The sequence below is a fragment of the Sarcophilus harrisii genome, chromosome 1, assembly GCF_902635505.1.
Source record: "Sarcophilus harrisii chromosome 1, mSarHar1.11, whole genome shotgun sequence".
In the NCBI taxonomy this organism is placed as follows: domain Eukaryota; kingdom Metazoa; phylum Chordata; class Mammalia; order Dasyuromorphia; family Dasyuridae; genus Sarcophilus; species Sarcophilus harrisii.
In genome coordinates, this window is record NC_045426.1 from 628,236,767 (window position 1) to 628,256,449 (window position 19,683).

Here is a 19,683-nt window from a genome sequence, read left to right on the forward strand (position 1 = left end):
GTGTTCCAATTGTTTCCCTCTCTTCCCCCATCCTCACCCCTAGATGGCAAATAATACAATAAATGCTAAACATGTTCAATTCTTTCACATATATATATATATATTTCCAATATATGTTAAACATGGTAGAAATATATGTTAAATCCGATATATGCATACCTATTTATACAATTATCTTTATTGTACAAAAAAAAATCAAATCAAACCAGAAAAGAAAATGATGAAGAAAATAAAATACAAGCAAATAACAACAAAAGAGTGAGAATGCTACGTTGTGAACCACATCAGTTTCCGCAATCTTTTCTCTGAGTGCAGATGGCTCTTTTGATCACAAGACCACTGGAACATTCTGAATCATCTCATTGTTGAAGAGAGCCATGTCCGATGACAATACTCCCTAAACTAACCTATTTATTTAGTGCTATACCAATCAGACTTCCAAGAAAATATTTTAATGATCTAGAAAAAATAACAACAAAATTCATATGGAATAATAAAAGGTCAAGAATTTCAAAAGAATTAATGAAAAAAAAATCAAATGAAGGTGGCCTAGCTGTACCTGATCTAAAACTATATTATAAAGCAGCAGTCACCAAAACCATTTGGTATTGGCTAAGAAATAGATTAGTTGATCAGTGGAACAGGTTAGGTTTACAAGACAGAATAGTCAACTATAGCAATATAGTGTTTGACAAACCCAAAGATCCTCACTTTTGGGATAAGAATTCATTATTTGACAAAAACTGCTGGGATAACTGGAAATTAGTATGGCAGAAATTAGGCATGGACCCACACTTAACACCGTATACCAAGATAAGATCAAAATGGGTCCATGATTTAGACATAAAGAACGAGATTATAAACAAATTGGAGGAACATAGGATAGTTTATCTCTCAGACTTGTGGAAGAGGAAGAAATTTGTGATTAAAGACGAACTAGAGGCCATTATTGATCACAAAATAGAAAATTTTGATTACATCAAATTAAAAAGCTTCTGTACAAACAAAACTAATTTACATTAATTTACAATTAATTAATTTACAATAATTTACAAGATTAGAAGGGAAGTAACAAACTGGGAAAACATCTTCACAGTTAAAGGTTCTGATAAAGGCCTCATTTCCAAAATATATAGAGAACTGACTCTAATTTATAAGAAACCAAGCCATTCTCCAAATGATAAATGGTCAAAGGATATGAACAGACAATTTTCAGATGATGAAATTGAAATCATTACCACTCATATGAAAGAGTGTTCCAAATCATTATTAATCAGAGAAATGCAAATTAAGACAACTCTGAGATACCACTACACACCTGTCAGATTGGCTAAAATGACAGGAAAAAATAATGATAAGTGTTGGAGGTGATGCGGGAAAACTGGGACACTGATACATTGTTGGTGGAGCTGTGAACGAATCCAACCATTCTGGAGAGCAATCTGGAATTATGCCCAAAAAGTTATCAAACTGTGCATACCCTTTGATCCAGCAGTGTTTCTACTGGGCTTATACCCCAAGGAGATACTAAAGAAGGGAAAGAGACCAGTATGTGCCAAATTGTTTGTGGCAGCCCTCTTTGTAGTGGCTAGAAGCTGGAAACTGAGTGGATGTCCATCAATTGGAGAATGGGTGAATAAATTGTGGTATATGAATATTATGGAATATTATTGTTCCGTAAGAAATGACCAGCAAGATGAATACAGAGAAGCTTGGAGAGAATTACATGAACTGATGCTAAGTGAAATGAGCAGAACCAAGAGATCATTATATACATCAACAACGATACTGTATGAAGATGTAATTTGATGGAAGCGGATTTCTTTGACAAAGAGACCTAATTCAGTTCCAATTGATCAATGATGGACAGAAGCAGCTACACCCAAAGAAAAAAACACTGGGAAATGAATGTAAACTATTTGCATTTTTGTTTTTCTTCCTGGGTTATTTCTACCTTCTGAATCCAATTCTCCCTGTGCAACAAGAGAACTGTTTGGATCTGCACACATACATTGTATCTAGGATATACTAGGACATATTCAACATAAATAGGACTGCTTGCCATCTAGGGGAGGGAGTGGAAGGTGGGAGGGAAAAATCGGAACAGAAGTGAGTGCAAGGGATAATGTTGTAAAAAGATTACCCTGGCATGGATTCTGTCAATAAAAAGTTACTATAATAAAATAAAATAAAAAAAAAGAGAGCCATGTCCATCAGAATTGATTATCATATAGTACTGTTGCAGTGTATAATGATCTCCTGGTTCTGCTCATTTCACTTAGCATCAGTTTATGTAGGTCACCCCAGGCCTCTTTGAAATCACCCTGTTAGTTGTTTCTTACAGAACAATAATATTCCATAACATTCATATATTATAACTTATTTAGCCATTCTACAATTGATGGACAACCATTCAGTTTCCAGTTTCTTGCCACTACAAAAAAGGCTACCACAAACATTTTTGCATATGTGCATCCCCTTCCCTCCTTTAAGAACTCTTTAGGATACAACCCAGGAGAAACACTGCTGGATCAAAGGTTATGCACAGTTCGATAACTTTTTGAGCAGAGTTCCAAATTACTCTCCAGAATTTACTTGGAGAAGGGCTTGAATTATTATAAATTTGAGTTAATTCTCTATATGTTTTAGGAATGCAAAGGAAGGAAAGAACATCTTTTAAAAATATAATGAATTAAATGCCTCATTTCTAAAACGTATAAAGAACTGAACAAATAGAGTAGTTGACCAGTGGAAATAGATTAGGTTCACAGGACAAATACTCAATAACTATAGCAGTCTAGTGTTTGACAAATCCAAAGACCCCAGCTTTTGAGGTAAGAACTCACTATTTGACAAAAGTAGCTGAGAAAATTGGAAACTAGTATGGCAGAAACTAGGCATTGACCCACACCTAACACCATATACCAAAACAAGGTAAAAATGAGTTCATGATTTAGACATAAAGAATGATATTATAAGCAAATTAAAAGAACATAGGATAATTTACCTCTCAGATCTGTGAAGGAAGGAATTTGTGACTAAAGAAGAATTGGAACTGATTTTTGAACATCAAATTGATAATTTTGATTATATTAGGTTAAAAAGTTTTTAAGCAAACAAAACTAATGCAGACAAGATTAGAAGGAAAGATATAAATTGGGTAAAACATTTTTTTACATTTAACCATCCTGATAAAGACCTCATTTTTAAAATATATAGAAAACTGACTTAAATTTATAAGAATTCAAGCCATTCTTCAATTGACAAATGGTCAAAGAATGAACACAATTTTCAGATGAAGAAATTAAAGCCATTTCTAGTCATATGAAAAGGTGGTCTAAATCACTATTGATCAGAGAAATGCAAATTAATATAACTCTGAGGTACCTCTACATACCTCTCAGATTGGCTAAGACGACAGGAAAAGATAATGATGAATGTTGGAAGGGATGTGGGAAAACTAGGACACTGATATATTGTTGGTGGAACTGTGAACTACTCGGACCATTCTGGAGAACAATTTGAAACTATACTTAAAGGATTATCAAACTGTGCATACCCTTTGATCCAGCAGTGTTTCCACTGGGCTTATATCCCAAAGAGATTGTAAAGGAGTGAAAAGGGACCCACATGTGCAAAAATGTTTGTAGCAGCCCTTTTTATAGTGGCTAGAAACTAGAAACTGAATGGATGCCCATCAGTTGGAGAATGGCTGAATAAATTATGGTGTATGAATGTTATGGATTACTGTTCTATAAGAAATTATCAGCAGGATTATTTCAGAGGGGCCTAGAGAGACTTACAGTAACTGATGCTAAGTGAAATGAGTAGAACGAGGAGATCATTTTACAGCAAGCAGCAAGATTATATGATGATTAATTCTGATGGACATGGCTCTTTCCAACAATGAGATGATTGAGGCCAGTTCCAATGATCCTGTGATGAAGAGAACCATCTATACCCAGAGAGAGGCCTGTGGGAACTGAGAGTAGGTCACAACATAGTATTTTCACTCTTTCTGTTGTTGTTTGCTTGCATTTTCTTTTCTTTCTCATTTTTTCCTGTTTAATCTGATTTTTCTTGTGCAGCAAAATAAATGTATAAATATGTTTTCATATATTGGATTTAACATATATTTTAACATGTACAACATATATTTGATTACTTGCCATCTAGGGAAAGAGGTGGGGGAAAGGAGGGGAAAATTTGGAGCACAAGATTTTGAAAGGTCAATGTTGAAAAATTATCCATGTATATGTTTTGAAAATATAAAGCTTTAATAAAAAAACCACCAAAGAGCATTGGGATAAAAGGAGTATTCTTTAAAATAATAAGTAATATCTATCTAAAACCAAGAGCAAGCAGTATTTGTAAAGGAGAGAAACTGGGTACATTCTCAACAAGATAGGAATGAAATGTTTATTATCCTCATTATTCTTCAACATTGTATTAGAAATGTTGGCTTTAGCAACAAGAAAAGAAAAAGAAATTAAAGAAATTAGAATAGGTAATGAGCAAATAACAATATCCTTCTTTTCAAATTATATGATGATATACTTAAAGGATCCTAGAAAATCATCCAAAAATTTACTTGAATTAATTCACAAATTTAGCAAAATTGCAGAATATAAAATAAATCCTTACAAATCATTAGCATTTCTATACATTACTGACAAAATCCAGAAGCAAGAGATAGAAAGAGAAATTCCATTTAAAATAACTCTAGACAAATTAAATAAGTGGAGGGCCACCTGCCAAGACAAACTCAAGAACTATAAGATCATAATTGAAAAACACTTCTCACACAAATAAAGTCATATCTAAACAATTGGACAAATATCAATTGTTCATGTGTAGACTGAGTTAATAGAATAAAAATGGCAATTCTCTTAAATTGTTCTATTTGTTCAGTGCCATACAAACCAAACTGCTAAAATATTATTTTATAAAACTAGAAAAAATAAAAACAAAATTCATCTGGAAGAACAAAAGGGTAAGAATTAATGGAAAAAAATTAATGGGAAAAAAAATACAAAGATGGTGGCTTAGCTATACCAAATCTAAAACTATATTATATAGAAGCAGACATCAAAACCATTTGGTACTAGCTAAAAAGTAGAGTGGTGGATCAGTGGATTAAATTAGATATACATGACACAATAATGAAGGCCTATAGTTACCTGGTATTTGATAAACTCTAGCTTCTGGAATAAGAATGCATTATTTGATAAAAGTTTCTGGGAAAAGAAGAAAATAATTTGTCAGAAACTCTGCGTTGACCTACTTCTGACACTCCAAAAAAAAAAAAAAGGTCAAAATGGGTTTGGCATAAAGGATAATAACATTAACAAATTAGAAGTACAAGGGATAATTTATCTATCAGATCTTTGGAGAAGGGAGATATTTATGACTAAAGAAGAATTAGAAAACATTATGAAAGGCAAAATGGTTAACTTTGATTAAATCAAATTAAAAAGGTTTTACACAAACAAAATCAACAGAAACAATATTGAATGAGAAATACAAACCTGGGAAAATTTTTTGGACAATGATTCTGATAAGGGTCTCATTTCTAAAAAATAAAAACTCTTTCAAATTTATAAGAATACAAGTCAATTGATAAATGGTCAAAGGTTATGAAGAATTTTCAACTGATGAAATGAAAGCCATCTATAGTCATATGAAAAAATGCTCTAAATCACAATTGATTAAATAGGTAAATTCAGACAATTCTAAGATACCTCCTTATACCTCTCAGATTGGCTAAGATGACAAGAAAAGATAATGATAAATGTTGGTAGACATGTGGGGAAACTGGGATACTTATGCATTGTTTGCGGAGTTGGGAAATGATCCATCCATTCTGTAGAGCAATATGGAACTAAACCCCCCAAAGTATAAAACTATACATACCCTTGACCCAGCAGTGTCATTACTCTGTATTCCAAGGAAATCTCAAAGGAGTGAAAAGGACCCACATGTGCAAAAATGTTTGAAGCAGCTCTTTTTGTGGTAACAAAGAATTGGAAAGTGAGTAGATGCCCTTCAGTTGAGGAATGGCTGAACAAGTTGTAGTATATGAAGGCAGTGGAATATTATTTTTCTATAAAAATAATGAATAAGCTAAATTTACAAAGGTCTGGTAATATTTACATGAACTGTTGCTGAAGAAACAAGCAGAACCAGGAATGCAATGTACACAGTAACAGCAAGAATGTGTGATGATCAACTACGAAACACTGATACTTTCTCAGTGACTGAGTGATCCCAAGAACTCTCAAAAAATTTTGGACAGAAAATGTCATATCCAGCAAAAGAATTATGGAAACTGAATGTAAATCAACATATGCTATGTTCACTTAATTTTTATTTTTCCCATCTTTTTTCCTTTTTCCTCTGATTTTTCTCTTCCAATGTGATTAATAAAGTAATGTTGAAATTTTTTTTTAACCTTTTAGGGACATATACCTGGAGATAGTATCTCTGAATCGAATGATACAAATTATTTTGGCATTTTCTAGTATAATTTCAAATTATTTTCTATCATAATCAGTCTAATTCATAACTGTACCAATAGTGTATGAATGTACGTCTTCTCCCCTATCCTTTAGACAACACTTTAATTCTATCTTTCATTAGCTTTGTCAATTTGCTGTTTTGAGATAAAACCACAAATGTTTTAAAGTATATTTCTTTTATTATTAATGATTCAGAGAAAGTTTCATACAATTTTCAGTTGTGTATAATTATTTTGAGAACTGTTTGTCCATATGTATTAGATCATTTTTTTCTTGTTCTTATTTAAGTTAATTACACACACACACACACACACACACACACACGTTCATGTAAAAGCTTTTAAAGGATTATGTACTTGAAATCATTTTTCTTTCATATTTTATTTTTTCATACTCTGATTTTCCGAAAAAGTGTTTACAGTAATAGTTACAAAATCTCTATGCTTCTATTCTTCTCTCTGTTAATAACATATGACCTTCTATATTTGCACTGAGAATCCATTTTGAACTCATTATGCCATATGCTGTAAAATGATAGGGTACATTTATTGTCTTCAGCACTGCTGTTTAGTTTTCCCAGAAGTTCTTTCCAAATAAGTATTAATTTTTTTTCTTGGGCTTTTTTAATACTGGACAATTACTTTTCTATTCTGTTCCTCTGATTTGCTTTTATTTAAATGCAATCTGAAATAGTTTTGATCACTCCTTCATAGTTTAGTTTATGATGTGGTAGTATTATTTTCTCTTCATTCCTATTTTCTTGTTATTATTTTCCTAGAATTTATGGATTTTGTTCCTCCAAGTGATTTTTTTATCCAGTAAATAATTCCTTGTTTATTTGATATTGAAATATATTTATAAATTAATTGTGATATCATTGCCATTTTGTAAATAGTTAATCACTCCAAATGCATAGTTGCCTTTATTTCTGTGTAGATGTCTCTGTAATTGTATATGCATAAATGTTGAATGTGCCTCAGTAGGCAACGTCATTGAGATTTTATACTTTTTTTAGTTATTTTCAATGGGATTTCTCTTTTTCTCTTTTCTATTGCTGTTATTTCTCTAGAAACAATGACAAGGAGTGTGTTATTTAATTTGCATCTACTACTTTTTCAAAATTCATAAAATTAACTCATGATATTATTTTAACCTTTTCTGAGTAACATATGTTGTTTGCAGATTTATAATTCTTTTTTTCCTCTTTCCTGTGTATGCCTTTATTTTTCTTTACTAATTTCGGTTGTTTGTATTAACAAGTGCAAGTGTCAGGGAGGTAAATTTATTCTGGGTGAAAGAAACAACTTATTAATAATTAAAAATATTGGATGGTCTGGATTGTCCTTTACTGGAAATTTTCAAACAGAAACTATAGGACCACTTCTTGGTCTTTGCACTTTGGGGAAACTGGTCTTTTACATATTTGCAAGAATTTACTTTCTGTGATATTCATTAAGAAACTGTGAACCAGAGAAGGGAAGAGAGATCTTTAAAGTGACTCAACAAGCTAGTTATTTTATTCCTGAACTCATTCACAATATTTGTTCTATTGATTCCACTGGCTAATTTTCTCTGGATTTTTCCCTAGCTTAATTGTATCTTGTTTCAGAGGGAACAATTAGAACCACAAGCATCATCATAAGAGATGATGCTCTATCCTCTTATACAAAGGAGCTGGTTTACATTTCTAACTCATGTTCTTAACTCTCTGACCACAAAAGATATTCTTTACAATAGTGCTCAGGCCACAAGGGAATGTGTCAGAGAGGAGAGAGGAATAAGACTCCATATTTCTAAGTCTAATCCTTGCCATTCTGTATCACATTATCTTATCTCCCATCACTTCTGGGTAGAGAAGCCAGGATGACCATTCATTATACAATTTATACTTACAACAAAGGATATATTGGCTGTAGGATGAAATTCCATTTTCCAGAAACAATTGAAAGCTGTTTGCTTGGAAACCCTATAGATAACAATAGGAGTATGGGGTAAAATAAGTCATGGTCTGCTGATTCAGTACAAATCTTATTACAAGTTTCTAGGTAGCAGTCAATATGTTTATTGTTTTAGAACTGAAAGCACTTCCTAAGAGAAATATGCTTCATGTACAAATGAACAAAGAGGTATTTATTGAGCTGAACAAAATGAATACAAATTGAATATGTGCTGAATATGTCAACCTTTAAATGACGAAGCAAGACCACAGAGTCTCTAAAACACAGGGAGAAAAAAAAACCCAGAAAAGGTTGCCAAGTCATAATCAATCACACTGCTAAGCTTTGAAATATATAAATCTACCCCTAACTGAAGGATGGATTCAATAAAATGCCATCTAGTTTTCCGGAACTTACTCTAGGTAATTTTATTGCATCTTGTCCTAACACTGAAATAGCTGATAGTAAACTCATTTGCAACATCCATTATGAATTTGATGGAGGGTTGAGTAGGTTGAGAGGGAGACTTTCCATGTAGATTGTCCTCAAATTCAATAATAATAAAAAAAATTCCCATAAATCTATTCTTCTATTTTACCGGCATTATTTCTATCTACCTGCTTTTCTCCAAGGATTCCTAGACACCTTCACAAACTTTTGAGGTCAGACTCAAAGGAAATGGGAAATTTGACTTTGAGATATTCTATCTCCATCACCTGTCCCAGTAACTTTACCTGCAACACAAGTCATTTGGAGGTCAGAACAGAGAAAGCTCACTCATTGTCTCTCACCTGACATGCAGGCTGATAAAATTTACTCCTTGCATTTCATCTAGTGTTGTTCTACAAGGGATTTTCAATAAATCATGCGATGAATCTTTTCTTGCAAGTCATTGTGAATAGCAGTGCAAGGTTTCTAGACTAACAGCCCTCACTCCATTTTTTGAATCATTGAATCAAAGACATGAAAGGGATAGGAGAGGTCAAGTAATCCACACCACTGCCCAATTTACTCATTTTAGAGAAGTGATTGTTCAGCTTCTATTTGAAGATTCCCAGTGACAAGGAACTCGATGTATCATAAGGCAATCTCTTTATTCTTTTTGATTTGATGCACACTTATTCCACATGTATATTTATACAATCACTTTCATGTACTTATCTGAGTGCAATAGCTTATATAACTGCTGTGACAGATGGCGTGGGAGGTACAAGATATATAAATGATGCTCTCAGACTATCCCTGCCCATACCTTAGCTCATTCTTTTGCTTTTTTTTTTTTTTTTTACAATCTTCAGGGCAAAAAATATGTATTTATTTACTAATTAACCAACTATGAAACCTAATACATATTTGTCTATCCAGGGGAGTTTCTCTTGTACCGCTAGCCCAGTGGCTTTATAAGGAAGACAGGGGGAGACAATAACTAGGTGCAGGATTTCTTACTAATAACTATATCTTTCCTTGGAGCATTGAGGTGATGCTCCAAATATACCCATAATTTATCACTCCTCAAATTTGTTACAAATGAGGTCCATCACTATCCATTCCTTTTTTCTCTAGATATTCTACAATTTATCAATATTATTTATAAAAGCTTCTCAGACTTGAACAGATATCCTCTGACCAGGAGATCTATTTTTTTCTTGATATTATACCTGTGTATAATATTTCTTTGATGTTATTACATAGTTTCAGTTCAATTCAAGTGAATAATTCAGAAAGACAGAGTGGTTTGGAAGGATGGGAGTGCAAATAGTAAAGCCTGAATTTTATGAATATAAATTTGGAAATTAGGTGGAGAGGACAACTAAATGGCACAGTAGATAGAGTCCAACCTGGGGTCAGGAAGATCTGCATCTAAATCTTGCCTCAAATATTTACCTGCATTATGACACTGGACAAAATCATTTTATCTTTTTTGCCTCAATTACCTTTTTTATAAAATGAACTGGGGAAGAAAAAGGCAAATTATTCCATTGTCTTTGCCAAGAAAACCCCAAATGAGGTCATGAAGAATCAAACATGACTGAAAGAGCTGACATGGATTTAGAGAGGGTGTCTAATAATAATTCATAATTCACTGTTTTCCCCCAAATTTACAAATATTATCTCTTTTTATTTTCACCACAATCCTGAGTGGTTGATATTATTTCCACTTTTAAGATGAAGATGAAGCTGAGATGGGTTAAATTACTTGCCCAAAATCATGTAGTTAGTAAATGACTGATGGTGAATGTGAATTCAAATCTTTCTGACTGCAGGTCCAGAGCTCTCTACTGTATGACCATTGCAGTATTGCAGGTAAGAAAAGGGAAAAGGCCATGTGGCTCAATCAAAAAATGAATATTTAGAGTTAGGATGAATAAATTTCAAAATCTGATGGGAATGTGCTTTCTTACTGAATAGATAATGAAGGGATGATGTTATGAATTTAAGAAGTTAGAATGTTAGAATGCCATTAAATTGTAGGCCAAATGCTTGCTGGGCAACCACAGGTTAGAACAAAATCTAAAAGAAGGCCTTCAATAAGTTGAATAGATCATTTGGATGACATAGATGAGAAGGGTACATAGATGTAAAGGCACATTCGATTTTTAAGTTGTAGAGTGCAAATCAAAATGGATGAGATGGAATATCAGTTAAAGTTAAGTTGATGGAGACTGAATGTAAATTAACATATGCTATTTTCATTTTTTTTTCTTTTTCTTCTGTTTTCTTTTTCTTTTGTGATTTTCCCCTTTTGTTCTGATTTTTCTCTCCAAACATTATTTATAAGGAAACATATTTAAAATAACATCTTTATTTTTAATTAAAGTTGAACCAAAACAACATTAAAAAAATAATGGGGGACAAATTAATGAGGGCTGAGTCCTTAGCATCCCATACAGTTTTGAGGATCCTGGACTGTGTTTGCTCTCCTCAACCAGATCTCTAGAATATTAAAACTCTTTCTGTGGACACATTTCTTTTCTCTATTATACTTTAAACATCATAAGGTTAAACATGGTTTTACATCTCTTTTTAAAGTCACATGTGCCTTTCATGTACCCTGAATGAACTAAATTTTTTACTCTATTTCATTTTAAAAGTAATTTTTGCATGAATTACTCTCCTGTGGAATGAATAACTTCTTATGAGCAAAGGGATTATTTTTATATTTACATCTCTTTTAGATCCTAGTACAAAATTTCATATCCATTAAATGCTTATAAATGTTTGATGAATGAATGAATATAAGAATGACTTTAATGGTTTCTTTCCTATCTGAGGTTGAAATCTATAATTTCATAAAAATAAGATCCCTTCCAATTCCTGAACTTACTTTTACATGTATATTTATATCTATATATTATATATTAAAATATATTATACATAAATACATTATAATTAAGTACATTGTATATATATAAAGAGAAAATCAAATCAAATATAGTCATATATAACATATATATCATATACAATATACTATATATTGATATTTTGAGATTAACTGTTTTGTCTTATGTTTTAGAATTCTGATAACAGTTATACCTATTTGATTAATAATTTATATTTTGTAAGAAACCTTCATAGACCTTATCAGCTTTGATTTTCACCACAATTTGAAGTAGGCAGTACAAGATTTATTGCCTCCACTTAATACATGAGAACACTGTCTCAAGAAAATGAAGTATAATGCTTTTCTCTTTTGTGAAACAAATTGTATTATTCCTAATTTAGAGATAAATAAACTGAGTCTAGTAGTGGTAGCCTGGCTTTGCCCAAGATCAATCACACTATAAAATAGTGGCAGAGCCTAGACAAGAATGTTTCCATTCCTTCTCTTTCAAATATAAGCACTTGATCCCTTCTTTCAAATAATTCTGTGAATTCACCTCCTTTCCCTTTCCCTTGTCTATATGAGGAAATGGATAAGAAGAGGAAAAGAGAGCAGGAGGAAGGAAAGGAACAAATCTTTATGTTATGTTTCTTAAATACTTGAGAGATCTAATACATTTTTGTTGGAGATGTAAACTGATCCAACCATTCTGGAGAGCAATTTGGAACTATGCCCAAAAGGCTATCAAAATGTGCATAACCTTTGATCCAGCACTTTCTCTACTGGGTCTGTATCCTAAAGAGATCATAAAAATGGAAAAGGACCTATATGTGCAAAAAAATTGCATCCTTTGTATTTTGTCAAGGAACTGGAAACTGAGTAGATGTGCATCAGTTTGGGAAATGGCTGTATAAATTTTGATATGTAAATGTAATGGAATATGTTTGTTATACAAGAAATAATCAGCAGGTGGATTTCAGAAAAGCCTGGAAATATCTATATGAACTGATGCTAAGTGAGTAGTATCAAGAGATCATTGTACATAGCAACAACAAGGTTATGTGATGATCAACTCTGATGGGCTTGACTCTTCTCAACAATATGGTAGTTCAAGGCAATTCCAATAGAGTTGGGATGGGAAATGTAGTTACATTCAGGGAGATAATTATGGAGACTGAATATGTATTTAGTATAGTATTTTCACCTTTTTGTTGTTGGTGGTCAATAATTTGTTTTTTTTTCTTTCACATTTTTCCCTTTTTGATCTGATTTTTGTTGCAAAATAATAAATGTGGAAATATGTTTACAATAATTGCACATGTTTAACCATTATTTGCTGTGTAGGGAAGGAGGGAGGTGCAGAGAGAGAGGAAGAAAAATTAGGAAACAAAGTTTTGCAAAGGTGAATGTTGAAAACTATCTTTGCATGTATTTTGAAAAATAAAAAAGATATTATTAGAAAAATCCTTGTGAGAATATTGCATATAATTCTGTATGAAGAAGTAAGACATATAAACCTGTGCTATAGAAAAAAAAACAAAAACAAAAACAAAAACTAAACAAAACAATGCCCTATATTGAAAAGGAAACATGTATTAAGCTTCTACTATGTATCAGGCATTGTGCTATGCATTTTATAAATTCTGTCTCATCTGATATTCATAACAATCTTGGGAGATAGATGCTATTATTATCCTAGCTTTACAATTGAGAAAATAGAGGAAAACAGGTTAAGTGATCTTTGCAGGTACTTATTGCAACTAAGTGTTTGAAGCTGGATTTTAACTCTGGTCTTCCTGGCATTTTATCCATCTAATTGTCAAAGGGAATGGGAAGCAGGAAGAAGAACAAATAACAAGAATAATAAGAAGGGTGTAATTTGAATGGAATTAAGTTACTAGTAGATTCAAATAGGAGACCTTTTTCCCCTGAGAAAATGGTGATTTTTACAATGATAATGATATTTGTCTGTTATTTCAGGGATTGCAAGACACATTACGGTTTATCTCTTTCATTTGCATAACAACCCTGTGAATTAGGCTGTTATTATCCTCCTTTTAAATATGAAGACATTGAAACTGAGAAAGGGTAAGTGACCTGCCTAAGATAAAATAGCCAATATATGAATCAGGTTTTGAATCCAGGATTTCTGGGTCCAATTCCAACATTCTGGATCACCTGGCTATCCCATTTATGTTCCTTATTGAAGAGTCACTGCCCCTTGTACATTGCTGGGGATTTAAATGTATAGTCAATAACATGGTGACCATAAGGTCTGGAATTCCCCAAACAAAGGAACTTCAAGACTACTCTCTCCCACTAACAAACAAGGGGCAAATTATTGTACCAAAAAAAGAGGCAGAGAGCCTCGTTATGATTATATGAGTGGTTTAATAATCATAATGGTTTACTTACATAGGGGCTGTCTGGGGGTGGCTATCAAAAAATTCAATGGATCTCAGATCTTCACCATGCAGTCTGGAGTAGTGGCCCGACTATTCAGTAGATTCCTACAAAGATTCCCAAGAGTCCCATGGTAATTAGATAAATCAAAGGGAAGAGGAGCTGAAAACATCATTATATATGTCATTAGCGATTTGCATTATGTTAACCAAGAAGTTTTAATTTTGGACCTAGATCCCAGACATAGGGCAGCACTCCAACACCCTTGGAAGAGTACCTAGTCACCCAAGATTATGTGGTGGATACAGTGAAGGCTTTCTGGTCACATTATGTCTGGGGATAACTAGCACCTGGTTATTATCCTTGTTATGGCTTTTAACCCAATAGGGATCCCACAAAGTTATGTGTTAGACAGTATCCTTGTAATAGCTTTCTCCCTGTGATGATCAACTATGATGGACTTGGCCCTTCTCAACAATGTGGTCATTCAAGAAAATTCCAATATACTCAGGATGGAAAATACCAATTGCATCCACAGAGAGAATTATGGAGACTGATTATGGATTAAAGCATATTATTTTACCTTTTTGGTTCTTTCTTTTTTTTCTTTTTTCATGGTATTTTTTTTTCCTTTTGGGACAGTTTTTCTTGTACAACATGACAAGTATGGAAATAAATTTTAAAAGATTGCACACATTTAACCTATACCAGGTTGCTTGCTGTCTTGGGGAGAGAGGGAAGTAAAGGAGGAAAAGAGAAAAATTTAGAACACAAAATTTTACAAAAAAAGAATGGTGAAAACTATCTTTACATGTATTTGGAAAAACAAAATACTGTTGAAAAAAGAAAAGAAAAATAAACATTTTTGTTATTGTTACAAGGATGAAGTAAGTAATAGCTTTCTTCACCTCCATCCTTTGGAATGGCTTTCACCCCAATAGTAAGGCATTAATCCCAATAATATGGCTTTCATCAATTGGGATCCCACAGTGACAGTTCAGTGTCCATTCTTAAATGGGCCAGTTGGGCTATGAATTGATAATTAATTTATGAAACTATAAAATGGGAGCTGATATAACCAGTACTTGGGACACTTGCTGAGAAAGACCAGGAAAGCACCAGGAAACAGACTATAGTTACAATTTAATAACAACAATGGATATGGGGGCAAACAACATAGAAAATATAGTCTGAAGTGGCATAAAGGGTATAGAAGCAGATAACATGAGGACAGGGAATGGAATGATGAAGGAAGGCAGGCAGTGTGGGAAGAGGATGGAGAGGGAGCAAAGCAGAGTATCACTAATGTTACCATGAATTAAAGTTAGGAACTCTTAGTGACATGGACACAAAGAATATTAAGGAGTGCTCCAGAGGGCAGGAGTTTGAGATCTCATTTTTATAGAGGGATAGACTAACTCTTATCAGTACCACCTTGAAGCTAGTACATTAATATATCCAAAGGATGTCAAAATTGTTATTAAAATTTTACATTTACCACATCCATAATCTTTTAACATTATCAGCATCATTTGGTGATCTGCTGGTCTTTACTGTGAAGGTTTGGAATTTGCCTGGGATTTATAAATCATAAGACACAAAGGCCCTGAAAGCATCATCTATTAGATTTCCCTGTTTTAGCACATATTATTAGAATGTGATTGTTGGTTAATTTATGATGCCATTTGCAAATATCCCTTTAATCTTTGAAATGCTCTATATAGAACTTCTAGGCTCCCTTTTACAATCTTACTTCCTGCTATTGCCTCATTATATTGGTTACTTATAAATTCACTTATTGTGTTTACTAGAAGAGAGAAGAGGTAGTGGTGGGCACCAAAGCAAGATAAATTTTTTTTCTGGCTCCCTTTTCCTGTTACCACTTGTCGTCCATCATAACTGTTTTCCTGTTCTCCTTTAGTTTAATAGGACTGTGGGATGATATTTTGTAGTTCAGTTGTTTCAGTGGAATATGAGCTTTTTTTGGGTTGTCTTGGCAAAGATACTAAAGTGGTTTGTCATTTCCTTTTCTTTTTTATTTGTTAATTGATTGATTCATTTAATATTTTCCCCCACATATTCAAAACAATTATTTGTTTTTGAGGCTTTTGAGTTCTAGGTTCTCTCCTTTATCTCCACACACAATTTTTTTCTAATAAATTTATTTATTTTTTACACACATTGCTTTATGAATCATCTTGGAACAGAACAATCAAAGCAAAAGGGAAAGATGATGGGAGAGATAAAAAAACAGCAAAAGACGTGAACATTACATGGGGTGATTCACATAAATCTCCTTAGTTCATTTTCTGGATGCAGATGGCATTTTCTGTCCAAAAGATATTGGGATTGCATTGAATCACTGAACTACTGAGAACTAAGTCTTTCATAGTTGATCATTGCACATTCTTTTTTTTTTCTTTTTTTTATTATTGTAACTTTTTATTAACATAGCCCATGCCTGGGTAATTTTTTACAACCTTATCCCTTGCACTCACTTCTGTTCTGACTTTTCCCTTCCCTCCCTCCACCTCCTCCCCTAGATGCCACACACAGTCTTATACATGTTAACTATGTTATAGTATATCTTAGATACGATGTATGTGTGTAGAACCAAACAGTTCTCTTGTTGCAAAGGAAGAATTGGATTCAGTAGGTAAAAATAACCTGGGAAGAAAAACAAAAATGCAAACAGTTTACACTCATTTCCCAGTGTTCCTCATCTGGGCGTAGCTGATTCTGTCCATCATTGATCAATTGGAACAGAATTAGATCTTCTCTTTGTTGAAGAAATCCACTTCCTTCAGAATACATCCTCATACAGTATTGTTATTGAAGTATATAAAGATCTCCTGGTTCTGCTCATTTCACTTAGCTCATGTAAGTCTCTCCAAGCCTCTCTGTATTCATCCTGCTGGTCATTTCTTATATTACAATAATATTCCATAATATTCATATACCACAATATACCCAACCATTCTCCAATTGAAGGGCATCCATTCATTTTCTAGTTTCTGGCCACTACAAATAGGGCTGCCACAAACATTTTGGCACATACAGGTCCCTTTTACCTCTTTAGTACCTCTTTGGGGTATAAGCCCAGTAGTAACACTGCTGGGTCAAAGGGTATGCACAGTTTGATAACTTTTGGGCATAATTCCAGATTGCTCTCCAGAATGGTTGGATTCGTTCACAACTCCACCAACAAAGCATCAGTGTCCCAGTTTTCCTGCATCCCCTCCAACAATCATCATTATTTTTTACTGTCATGTTAGCCAATCTGACAGGTGTGTAGTGGTATCTCAGAGTTGTCTTAATTTGCATTTCTTTGAAAAATAGTGATTTGGAACACTCTTTCATGTTAGTGGAAATAGTTTCAATTTCATCATTTGAAAATTGTCTGTTCATATCCTTTGACCATTTATCAATTGGACAATGGTTTGATTTCTTATAAATTAGAGTCAATTCTCTATATATTTTGGAAATGAGGCCCTTATCAGAACCTTTAAGTGTAAAAAATGTTTTCCCTGTTTGTTGCTTCCCTTTTAATCTTGTTTGCATTAGTTTTGTTTATACAAAGGCTTTTTAATTTGATATAATCAAAATTTTCTATTTTGTGATCAATAATGATCTTTAATTCTTCTTTGGTCACAAATTCCTTCCTCCTCCACAAGTCTGAGAGGTAAACTATCTTATGTTCCTCTAATTTATTTATAGTTTCATTCTTTAGATCATTGCACATTCTTGCTGTTGTGTACAATGTATTCCTGGTTCTGATTGTTTCACTCAGCATCAGTTCATATAAAACTTTCCAGGCCTTTCTAAAATCGACTTGTTCATTATTTTTTATTGAACAATAATATTCTATTACTTTTATATACCATAACTTGTTCAAACATTCCCCATTTGTTTGGTATCTATTCATTTTCCAATTCTTTGATACTACAAAAAGAGCTGCTAAAATCATTTTTGTATATATGGGTCCTTTTCCCTCCTTTATGGTTTCCTTGAGATACAGACTCAGTAATGGTCCTGCTGGGTCAAAGGGTATGAACACTTTTATAGCCTTTTGAGCATCCCCACCCACAATTAAGAAATCACATGTGAAATTTGCAAAACATTTCCATAAAAGTCATATTGTGAAAGAAAACAGATTTCCCACCCTAATGAAAATAAAAACCCTCAAAAAATTATGTTAAAAATAAAGAGAGAAATAGAGAATGTTTTGATCTGTATTCAGACAATCAGTTCTTTTCCTGGGTATGGATAGGATTTTTCATCATAAATCCTTCAGAATAGTTGTGGATGATTGTGTTACCGAGAATAATAAAGTCATTTATAGCTGGTCATCCCAGAACATTGCTATTACTTTGTAAACAATATATTTTATTTTATTTATGAACAATCCAGATTTTTTTCCCTGAGAGCATCCTGTTCAATATTTCCCGGAAAACAATAATATTCCATCAGAAAAATTTGCTTTGAAAATTTTTTTACAATTACTATTGCTAATTATATTTCCTCCCATTTATTCTCTCTCATTTTACCCTGTCCCTCTTCAAAAACATTTTGCTACTGACCATTCCCTCCCCAATATACTTTTGTTACCTACCCCTCCTTCTAATATCCCATACTTTCCTAATTACCTGCAAGTAAGATAGGTTTCTATATTCCTATTGAGTATGTATTCTGTTTCCTGTTTGAGCCAATTCTAATGAGAGAAAGTTTTTATTCACCCTCTCCTCTGCTTTTTCCCTTCTACTATAAAACTTTTTTTTGCCTCTATTTTTTATGCCAGATAATTTGCATCATGCCACTTTTCCCTTTCCCCCAGTACATTCTTCTTTCTTCCCTTAATTTCATTATTAAAAAAGAGATATTATCCCTTTATAGTCAACTCACAGCCATGCCCTCTGTGTGTGTGTGTGTGTACATATATATATATATATATATATATATATATACTCTTTCTAACTGTTATAATAATAAGAACATTGTAATGAGTTACAAGTATCATCCTCCTACATAGGAATGTAAACAGATAAATCTTATTAAGTCCCTTTTATGACTTTCAGGATTACCTCCTTATGCTTCTCCAGAATCCTGTAGTTGAAAATCAAAATTTCCATTCAACTCTGGCCTTTTCATCATGAATGCTTGAAAATCCTTTGTTTCATTGAATGAGCATCTTTTCTTCTGAAGGATTTATATTCAGTTTTGCTGAGTAGGTGATTCTTTGTTGCAATCCTAGCTCCATTGCTCTCTGGATTATCATATTCCAACTGATCCTTTAATGTGGAAGCTGCTAAATCTTGTGTTTTCCTGACTGTGGCTCCATTATACTTGAATTGTTTCTTTCTGGATGTCTGCAATATTTTCTTCTTGACTTGAGAGTTCTGGAATTTGTCTATAATATTCCTGGGAGTTTTTATTTTGAGGATTTGATGAATTTTTCAGGATTGATGAATTTTTTCAATTTCTATTTTACCCTCTGATTCTAGAT